This window comes from Musca autumnalis, unplaced genomic scaffold, assembly GCF_047663935.1.
Source record: "Musca autumnalis isolate F117 unplaced genomic scaffold, ASM4766393v1 scaffold_3, whole genome shotgun sequence".
NCBI classification, from domain to species: domain Eukaryota; kingdom Metazoa; phylum Arthropoda; class Insecta; order Diptera; family Muscidae; genus Musca; species Musca autumnalis.
Window position 1 is genome coordinate 1,301,368 of NW_027411866.1, and position 12,109 is coordinate 1,313,476.

Sequence of the window (12,109 nt, forward strand, 5' to 3'; positions counted from 1 at the left end):
CTATATTTACAAATGTATGTATGTAAATATCTAAAAGCGAGCGAGAACATTCCTTTGAATGAAATCCAATAAACAATTTTATATTGAATACGTATTGTGTCAGGTGGAGACAGACTTAACAGTCGTTTGCGGCTGGCATTTCCTCTTAATTAACAAAAAATCAAGTCACAAAAATTTTAGGAGAAACAAACTTTTATTCTATTACAGAAACCCAAAAGAAAGCAACATCCTTGGCTAACGATTCCACACGGCGACAGATGAATTATGCACCAAATGCATAAAAGATTAATGCTAACATGACAACAACCAACAATTAAATTAATCTATGAACCACCATTTATACATAATAAAATGCTTATAAATTGTAATTCAATTTCCGAACAACGAACAGAAGAAGGAAAAAAATAATCAAATGAAAAATGAAAAGAAATTGGATCAACAAGCAAACACGTTCATTTGTTGGCCAATACCGAAGAAGAATAATAGATGCAACAGCAGCAACATCGACCGAAAATTCAGCCGTCATTCTCATGCAATCGCCCGCCAAGCACCAGCACTTGTCGCCTTTCATTGTTATGGGATTATGCAGGCGTATGAAGAAGAACGTCACTTTGCATATCGGAACAGATCATTCATTTATCATGTGCTTTGTCAACGAACGAATATTGAATATTAGGTATGTTGCTGCTGCAAGTGGGTGAACGAGTGAGTGAGTGAATGAGTGATAGGTTTAGTGTATTATATGCAATAAATATGATAATGGCGAATATAACAGATATGAATTTGGCCAGACAGGACGATATTTGTAAACAGATTAAATTTAATAAAAAAACATAGTCAAGCCATGAAACCATCACTCCAAACTTCTATACTGCATTATAAACTTGATAAAATTCGTCCCTTTGTAACAAATCTTGAGAAAAAAATACTGAACTTTTTAGCTATCGTTTCTTTCCATGGAGCCTTCAGATACACCCAAATATTTTATCTGAATTGAAACATATAAAACATAGGGAGATACGATTGTTGAACTAATCAATTTACATGGCTACAGAATTTCTTAATAACTTATTAATACAAAGCGTAAAGTGCACAATTTCTGCCAATTGGTCTCAATTAAGTTATATATGTATATGTTACTCGCTACTGTTGAAGAAATCGGTATCACGAATCGAACTCTTCGACATTGAAAATGTAAAAAATCTATCCAAAATTCGTGTAAAAAATGCTCCAAATTTCCAGGAGACGTTGACAGGACATGCAAGTTGGAAACTACAGATTTTAAGTAGTGAATGATTTATCTTCAACAACATCGGTTAAAAAATAAAAAGAACAACACCGACCAATGGATAGACACTTCTCGGAGCTCGAAACTTAAGAAAAACTAATTCAGACATAAATTCTAAGGAAGGAAGACAGTCGAGTGTTTAGAGATTTTTGATGTCAACATTACAGGACCCGTGATTTTTTGCAAATGTCAATAGTGAGATGGCCTTCAAAACACTCTTTAATGCAGCAGAACGGCTCTAAATGATATGTGAAAGTTCGTTAAAAGTTGTTGGGTTCCTGATTAAAGAAGTTCGGTGTGGTTCTTAATCTAAGGTAAATATGTAAATTTGTTATCCCTAGTTGTGCAAACCAAAAAATCTAATTTTCCCTTTTTTAAAGAAACTACCAATATTTTTAAATAGATCTTTCTTTCTTCTGAAAGAGCAAATCATAAACTACGTTTGGAATTTTTTGTTGAAAACAAGTAAAAAAGTATCAGTCGGTTTTGCCGACAGAGATATACCCTCAGCCTGTGCAAATTGAAACACTTTTTCACAAAAAACTTATATATTTAGGGGGTTTCAAAATTTTAGTCGTATGAACCGACAAAAATGTTGACTAGGATTAAAGCTCAAAAATTTTGCGGAAAACGTACTTAAAGGAATGGACCGACATAGACCATGGGGGTGCCATAGGGGATTTTTACAACTTTCGGGCTGTTTTCTCAAGAAGTATGGACTTGCCCCTGAAACAACTTTTACCATCGTAATTGAGGCAGCGAATGTAAGTTGCTTCAACAAAAATCAAAGTGGTTAAATAGCAGGTCTTAAAGTGAACTTATCCAAAATTTTGTGTGGGAGGTACGGGATGTAGTGGACAAATTTAGTCCATATTCGAACCTGATCTATATCTGGTAGATTTTATGACAATGTGTAAAGTATGGACCAAATCGGTCACTCCCATCAAGAGTTATCGTGCGCACAATTTTTCCGAATATTTTTGAACTTTTGTGGGGTAGGTACCTGAAGGAGTGGACCGATATGGCTTATCTTCGAAATTAAAGTAAGTTAGGAAACAATATTACGAAGGCCAAATTTTGGCCGGAATCGGCATTTCCAAAAACCAAGGCGAATCGAGAGCAGGTCCTAAACTGAACTTTTCCGAAATTTTGTGTGGGAGGTACTCGAAGGAGTTTACCGATTGAGTCCATATTGGAACCACATCTAAGCCTGGTAGAAATTTCATAATGTGGAAAGTATGAACCAAATCGTTTACTCCCTTCAAGAGTTATCGTGCGCACAAATTTTCCGAACATTTTCGAACTTTTGTGGGGGAGGTACCGGAAGGAGTGGACCGATATAATCCATCTTTGAACTTGAACTAAGTTTGGACAAAATATTACGAAAGCCAATTTTTAGACCGAATCGGCAGATCCGTTCGAGAGTTATCTTGCGCTCCAACCACCACACACGGTGTCATAGGGTTTTTTGTAACTCGCAGGCTACTTTCTCAGGAAGTATGGACTTGCCCCTAATAAAACTTACAACGTCGTATAGAGGACAACGAATACAAATTGCGTAAACAAAAATCAAAGCGATTCGAGAGCAGGTCCTAAACTGAACTTTTCCGAAATTTTGTGTGGGAGTTTCCCGAAGGAGTGGACCGATTGAGTCCATATTGGAACATCATCTAAGTTTGGTAGAAATTACACAATGTGCAAAGTATTGACCAAATCGGTTATTCCCTACAAGAGTTATCGTACGTACAAGTTTTGCGACAATTTTTGAACATTTGTGGGGGAGGCACCTGAAGGAGTGGACCTATATGGCCCATCTTCGAACTTAAATCGAATCTGGACAAAATATTTCGATATCCAAAATTTGAATCGATTGATCCGTTCGAGATTTATCGTGCGCACCAGCCTGCCAGACAGACAGACGGACAGACGGACATTGCTAGATCTACTCAAAATTGTCTGAAACGGATATCGTACAAACATACTTGGGGTCTAAAACCATTATTTCGATGAGGCACATTTTTGGTCGTATCAAAGTGTAAATACCCTCTTTAGCCTAAAGGCTGAGGGTACACGCAGAAAAATTTATGTTAGAAATATGTTTGGATCCAAACAAATATATGTTTGGGACCGGTTGCAAACAAATATATGTTTGGATCCAAACATAATATGTTTGGGTCCAAACAAATATATGTTTGCAACATTTTGTAACATATCTCAATTTGATATGTTTGTGTAAAACATATTTTTTATGTTAGAACATTTTTTTCATGGGTGGAGAGAGGATGTTTGTCAACGAGAGTAATAACAGTGCTCTCGCGGCTGTGGAATGCTGATTTATAATAAAGAGTTGTGTGTATTGTATAATAGAAGACGTAGAAGCGAAGAAGGGGGCTTTGGTGGCATGTATGCGTCAAACTCCTGTGTTTCTTGTTTTGTTGTTGTTTACCAACGAAGAAGAAAAGAAGAAATGATATGAATTATATTTTTTTCTTTCTTCAGTGTTTTAGTTGCCTTTGTAGAGTCAAGACGGTAAAGTGAGTGAATAAATCAGTGTTTGTGTTTTCTTAAAGAAATGGTGCTATTAGTAAATTAAATGCCCAATACATTTTATAATTGAATCGGAAAGTTGAATGGAATTATTTTATTGGACAAGAAAGAAATCGCATTTAATATTGGTAATTGCATACATATGTATATTTGAAATATGGTATATCCATATTTATTTATTACATTACATAATCATTTGATTCTAGATGCCGATTCCCCGCTGATGATTTCAACTAAGAGGACAATTTGTTTTATTTCACAACTAAGGAGAAGCGTTCAACTACGTTTCTATATATTTTTCCTTTTTAAAAGTGTGACTATTTACATATTATTTCAATCAGTTTTTCTTTTATTAAATTGTGTTATGTATTTCTTTGGAATTTTGTATGTACCTATGTGTTTGGTGTTCTTTTGCCTTTTAATAAAAAACCACAACATTTGTGTGTATACTATAGAGATAGCCAGTGAGCTCTTACTGAGAGCAAGTGAGCACACATTTTAAAGTGTTTTACATTGAATTTTACGCTCCCTTGCTCTCAGTAAGCGCCCACTGGTGCATGTGTTTGTTTTTTTTTTTTTTTTTTTGCCTTTTGGGTTTGTATTTTTTTGCACCCAAACATATAAAATGTTTGCACCCAAACATAAAATTGTTTCCACCCAAACATATCTTTGTTTGCACCCAAACATATATATCTTTGCACCCAAACATAAATATCTTTGCACCCAAACATATATTTGTTTCCACCCAAACATATATATGTTTGCAGACCCAAACATATATTATGTTTGGGACTGTTGCAAACATATATATGTTTGCTGCAAAATATGTTTGGGACATATGTTAGAGAGGCCGATTTTTTTTGCGTGTATAAATATTGCATAATTTTGTGGTAAATAGCTACCTGGGAAACCCTTTTTATACCCTCCACCATAGGATGGGGGTATATTAAGTTTGTCACTACGTTTGTAACTCCTCGAAATAATCATTGCACACCCACAAAGTATGGAATTTTTAAGATATTTGTCCCATTTTACCACAGAATTGGTTGTAATTTAGTACTTTGTGTCTCCAGCGGCCAAAAAACATTCCTACCAAAGTTGGGTTATATAGGTCCACGTTTTGGTATAGCCCCCATATAAGGCACCATATAAAGTACGCGTCATTTTAATATATTTTGAATGTATCAGACCCATTTGACCAAAGAATCGGTTGTAACTTTGTATTTTGTGTTTCCAGAGACTAAGAAACATTTCTACCATAAAATGTTTATATAGGTCCACGTGTTGATATAGCCCCCATAATACGATATCTCCCGATTTTCGATATTTTGAAGGTTTTATCCTCATTATCACACCGAGATGGCTGAAATTTGGTATTTAGTCTTCTTTAGGCTTATAAAACTTTCCCCCAGAAATTTGTAGGTATTGGTCAACGCCATCATATAGCCCCCATAGAACGGTACCTTCCGAATTTCGGTTTTTTGAAGGTTGTGGTCACATTAATCCACCGAAATGGCTGAAATTTGTGGTGGAGGGTATAAAAAGTTCGGCCCGGCTGAACTTAACGCTTTTCCAATTTAACGATAACTCCAAAACGATCTTCATATACATATTTTTGTGAACTGTAGAAGTCAAAATCTCAATTTTAACGAAAAAATTGCGAGTTTTTATCCAAAAATCGTCAATAAATTTTTTCCCGATTTTTTGAAAGTGATATGTAGGGATAACCCCTTAAGCCAAAGCAAATCTACTACATCGGCAGATTGCTTTCCACCCTAAAATCGTCTCAATGTAGCAACCCCATTTTATATATTTTCCTCTGTTCATTTTACTCACGCTTACTTTTCAGAATGAACAAATTCTTTTACTAAAGATCGTGAAGCAGTTAGAAAATAAAACAATATGTCGCCAGACAAGGGTAACTCGTTACAAAACACGGATACTACCCGTGCTATTATATGACCCAGAAGAAGAGTAGGTACTTACGAATGCAGACGAGTCAGTGGTTGTAGTATATCACCCATATGTAAATCTTGACGTACCTTGTCAGCGTTTTACACCACAAAAATAGAACACATGTATGCGTACAAAATTGAAAGTGGACCATTTTCAACTTTGACGTATAATTCCCTGTCGAATAACCAAAATTATTGGTTTCAACAAATAAAAATATTTAAATGTGCTTATGCCACGGATTTTTATTGTACATATGGGACTTGGGCCATAACGCATTTGTGCACGCAGAAAAATTTATGTTAGAAATATGTTTGGATCCAAACAAATTGCAAACAAATATATTTTTGCAACATTTTGTAACATATCTCAATTTGATATGTTTGGGTAAAACATATTTTTTATGTTAGAACATCTTTTTCATGGGTGGAGAGAGGATGTTTGTCAACGAGAGTAATAACAGTGCTCTCGCGGCTGCGGAATGCTGTTTTATAATAAAGAGTTGTGTGTATTGTATAATAGAAGACGTAGAAGCGAAGAAGGGGGCTTTGGTGCTTTGATGGCGTGTATGCGTCAAACTCATGTGTTTCTTGTTTTGTCGTTGTTAACCAATGTAGCAGGCGAAGAGGATAAGAAGAAATGGTATGAATTATTTTGCTTTTTCTTTCTTCAGTGGTTTAGTTGCCAGCGTAGCGTCAAGACGGTAAAGTGAGTGAATAAATCAGTGTTTTGTGTTTTCTTAAAGAAATTGTGTTTTTAGTAAATTAAATGCCCAATACATTTTATAATTGAATCGAAAAGTTGAATGGAATTATTTTATTGGACAAGGAAGAAATCGCATTTAATATTGGTAATTGCATACATATGTATATTTGAAATATGGTATATCCATATTTATTTATTACATAATCATTTGATTCCAGATGCCGATTCCCCCACTGATGATGTCAACTTTGAGTAAAATTTGTTTTATTTCACAACTAAGGAGAAGCGTTCAACGATGTTTCTATATATATATTTTTCTTTTTAAAAGTGTGACTATTTACAAATTATTTCATTCAGTTTTTCTTTTATTAACACCCAGTTTTTGTAAAAAATTTTATTCTTCTCACACGAATTGTCAAATTTTGTAAATCAATTTACTCGCTTTGGCGAAAATGTAGAGCGCTGATTTTTAAATGAAGTATCCTTAACGATATATGGAACGGGTATACGAAAAATTAGATGTGTATGTCATCTGGGTGCTGAGCTATGAATGCCTAAATTATTACGAATATAGACGAACGAACAAAAATAAATTACAAAAACTGGGGGTAAAGTGTGTTATGTATTTCTTTGGAATTTTGTATGTACGTATGTGTCTGTTGTTGTTGTGCCTTTCAATAAACAAAAACATCACCATTTATGTGTATATTATAGAGATATCAAGTGAGCTCTTGCTGAGAGCAAGAGAGCATACAATTCAAAGTGTTTTACATTGAAATTTAAGCTCCATTACTCTCAGTAATCGCCCACTGGAGCATGTGTTTGTTTTTTTTTTGTGGCTTTTGGGTTTGTATTTGTTTGCACCCAAACATTTAAATTGTTTGCACCCAAAAATATATTTGTTTCCACCCAAACATCTATTTGTTTGCAGACCCAAACATATATTATGTTTGGGACATATGTTAGAGAGGCGGTTTTTTGTGTGTGTATGTATTCCCATCCTATTATAATAGGATGTCCTAAGTGCATTGTTGTGGTAGGAACGTAAGTCGCGCTTGGAATTAGGCAGTGCTGTCTGCAAACAATTTAACATGTGTTTGAAACTCGAACATTTACATTGTTGAAATTATTAACAACCACAGAGACTAACATTGAACTACAGCTGGACCGCATGGTGGAATAAGAAGGTGTCACAATAATGTATTATTGTGAATTGCTTGTTTACATTTTGTATGTGTTTTTATTCACAATAATGAATTTTGACAACTAGTGTGATAACCAGCTGTTTTTGCCGCTGTACCTGTATTATTGTGCCATGGTTCGTTCGGTGGGACTGAATTCATATCTCCACCTCTTCTCTAGGATACGAATATAGACAAAATGATTCAGAATACCCATACATGTTAAGGAAGCTTATCCAAAAATATTCGCTTGTTAGAAAACGATGCCACATGATGCCATCTGTCATAATCAACCCAGAGAGGGAGGATGCAAGTGGTGTCAAAAACGGAAAGCTTGGTACGTATTTTGTTGATTTGTGTACGATCTAAAAGCGAAATGTCAAAAAAAAAAAACGATCGAAAACAAGAACCAAATGTTTAGGATATTCCTCGATACTAACTATCTTAATATACATATGTATGTTCATACATACATACACACATATGTATGTACGTAACCATACCAACATGTAGGTGTCTACACATAACTATAATAAGAATAACTAATAATAAATCTGCAGAACAGAATGAAATTAACCCACTTAAAGCCACTGGCCGTTTAAACGCCACCAAAAATGGTTGCAAAAAATTACGTAAAACTCGGGTATTTTCGCATATTTTTGTGGGGTTTTTTGCATTTTGTTATAGTATTGTCTGTTATCTGTCATTTCACTCCTATAAAGTTTCATTTGTTTTACGTATTTCCACGCATTTGGCCTAAAACGCAAGCAATTCAAAAAAATCGACTTTTTGCAATTTTCGAAAATTGATAAAAAATTTATATATGCCATAAAAATTTAATAAAAAATGATTCACTTTCTAATTGTTATAAACAAATGTATCTCGATTGTGTGTATTTGTGTATATTTCCCTACACAAAGGCATACATATAACTAATTTGCAGTACGTTAGCATCGATGTTTGGCCCAAACAATTGTCACAACTCAATTAATAACCAAATGTCTGCCCGCCTGACATTTATTTTATTTCCGAATATAATTCTTTTAAACCAACTTTGTCTAGATCTAGAATATGGTGGATAAGTTGCAAAGAATCAGATTGGATTTATAAGAATGATTTCCACTGTTCAGTTTTGTGATTTTTGTGTGTGGGAAAACCATTTCCTACGATTGTTACAGAGTTAAAAAAAGCCTAATTTAATGTTTGTGTGTTTCAAACTGATTTGATTTCATTAATTGCTTATTATGACCATTATTTCCTAAGAATTTGATATTGTAAATACTTAAATTATCTATAATTCCTGTCCACATTCCTGACGTCATCAGTTCGGAAAAAAAGTTAAATGAACTTTTGTGTTCTTTACACATCATCAGCATTTCAAATAAACATTTCGATGTTGGTGATTTTATATTTGTAGACTGCAAAATGAGGAATTAAACAAACACCAGAAAAAAAGATGATGACTTTCGAAATATCATTCATGCGGCATTTATTCCAACACTGACGAATGAATTACGACAAAGATCAGTCAACGATAGCGGCTGCATAAGAAATGCGCACATGACCAAATTTGGTAAGAACTGTAGAATGTTGATATAAGAACTCGCATACATTCATCTGGGATACTTTAGTTACTAAAGCTATATATATGTACATCCAGTGGACATTTCTAAGGACATTTACTGTATAGAAATCTGACAGAATGTTTAAACATATTTATTACACTGTGCAACAAAATGGAGGTGAAAGTTTGGGGCACGGAAAATTCGTCTTGGGGAAGAAAGGCCTTGGTGAGTATATTAAGAACCCCGAAGGACAGATCCGCCGTGAGTCGAATTTCCGCGTTATGGCGTGATGAAGTTTTTGCTAGAGACCCTGAAAGCCATCCGGAATTAGCGTTATATCTTTGTTCACTGTTGCTTTAGCTTTTTTTTGGGATGACATGCCTTAAGTCAAATCGAATGAAGATTATTTTCGTAGAGCAATTCGACCTTCTAACTCGCTTCCTTCAGTGTCCTTTTCGTCCTATATTTTAAGAGCCGCTAAAAAAGTACCACAAGATGACGTTTTTCAGCTTCGAAATGTTCTGCAAAAATAATCCTCATTCGATTTGACTGAAGACATGTCATCCCAAAAATAAGCTAAAGCAACAGTGAACAAAGATATAACGCTAATTCCTGATGGCTTACAGGGTCTCTAGCAAAAACTTCATCACGCCATAACGCGCAAGTTCGACTCACGACGGATCTGTCTTTCGGGATTCTTAATATACTCACCAAGGGCTTTCATCGCCAAAAGGAATTATCTCTGCCCCAAAATTGGTGTTCGCAGTGTCATTCAATCATTGCCTTTGCAATTATCTTCCACATCAGAGTTTCTTCTGAGTTTAAGTGGGGTTTCTTGATTAAACATACATGCATAAGTATGTACTTAAGAAAACATATTTAAAACGTATCAATGTACCCCACTGTCCCAAAAATATCATTTATTCATCAAAAATATTAAGATATATGCAAATTGTTGTGTTTTATTTATATTAGCGACATTCTTATTATTATTTTCCCATTATGAAACTTAAAAAAAAAAAGAAACACCAGATTTTTGGCAAGGCTTCTTTCTACACAAACATACAACAAATCAAGCAAAAAACCACAAAGACGACGCCAAAACAAATGACGTAAATAAACGACAAAGATCAAATCATTAAATTAAATGAATTTTTCATTCAGAAAATATGCGAAACGGAAAACCAAATGAAAAAGAAATTCTTTGATATCGATGATAATGCGGCAGACCGCCATGCCACCTAAATTAAGAAACTCTTAAGAATCAATTTATTTCATTTTGAAAACATCTTAATGTTACATTTTGAAATTAAACTGTAGATGGTTTCTCTACTTCGAATGAAAAAGTCAGACATTTAGTTGTGTGGATTCGAGTCCATTTCAGTTCATCGGATAGTAGCACAACTTTGAAATACAAACATGCACAAACATTCCAAAGGGACAAGACTTACATATTTACAGGTTTATTATAGGGGCTTTACTTTTTATGGTGATATTCTCAATAAATGTGATTACATTACGCTGTATGTTTTAACCACTGGAAACCACGATGGTTCCCACCACATTTACATATATTTAAAACCTATTACTTTGGAGCTTGTTATCAAGAAAATCTGATCTGCATGGAGTTATTTGACGTACGAAGCGATATGCAATATAAATGACCTACAACATAAAGGCAACCTAGTAGTACTTCAACAACTTTTTTTCGAAGCAGTCCGCAGAGATTCATTACAGATACAGTGTGTTCTTCATCTAGTGACAACATCCGATTGGCATCCATACAATCGAATTTATTGTAATTAAACAAATGTAAATTATAAAAAATCAAAATTAAGAATGCTTATTTTTTACATTTTATGGCAGAGAATTCTCTTTTATTGCTCAAAAATTCTTAAGAAAATATTATGCAACTCCTTGTGTAAATGAGAGGAATGTGGAATGTACTTTTGGCTACAAACCATTTTCTGAGAAGTTCTTTTAAGGAATTTCTTTTGAGCGTATACGCTTCATATAACGCATACGCCTTGAGGGAATGTTTTATGCGTTCATTGCAAAGAGACAAAACTATTCCCATACTAATCAAGTTTTCATTTTTTCTGAATCGTTCCGTACGAGAAACAAAACATTTTAAGAACGAAACAGTACGATTGTTGAAATGCACTTCGGCTATGCTTATGTTTACGAATGAAGCAAAATAATTTTGTTCAGAGTTTTAGGATACTAATTAGCGATATTCTTCTGTACAACCATTTATCCTGAAATTACATGATAATTTCCAGATTAATCTGCCTACACTTGAACTATCTCAAGTCATAAGTTTGATAAGGAACGAGTTATACTCTAAACATAGAACACTCCAATAGGTGAAATACAAAAAGGTCAAAATCATTTATAAATCTGCATTTACCAATTTACGTTTCTAAGTCCCGGTCCACACTAAACTGATTTAATTGAAAATTAATTTTATGGAATTGTTGCAGTAGAAACTTGATCTAAGAACACCTAATTACATGAAATTATTTTATTAAAATCCCTCTAGCGTGGACAGGGACTAACAGACGAAATGACTGAAATGACAAGCCAAGAAAAGTGGTTCCAAATGTTATTTGGTAAATAATTCAAGGCTTTCATAAAATAATAATAGAAAATAATCCTATTTAACATTCTGGGTGACAAATCTTGTCGTTTAGGGCATATTTCTTTCATGTTAATTCATATTAGCTCAATAATATGGGACTCACTTTTTTAAAAGAGCCCGAACAACGAGTCTTACAACACCACTTGTAGATAAGATACAGAATTACTCAGGAAATGTCGACAATGTTACGCCGTATTTTTTGCCACCGTTAAGGCGGGCCCAGGGTTCG

The 12,109-nt window shown here is 34.3% G+C and overlaps 1 protein-coding gene across 4 annotated transcripts in view; it reads right to left on the minus strand.

Moving 5' to 3' along the window:
- The window catches only part of Cyp4d1 (Cytochrome P450 4d1), a 52,826-nt gene that overhangs the window by 22,028 nt on the left and 18,689 nt on the right, over window positions 1-12,109 (minus strand). The gene's annotated exons all lie outside the window — the stretch shown is intronic.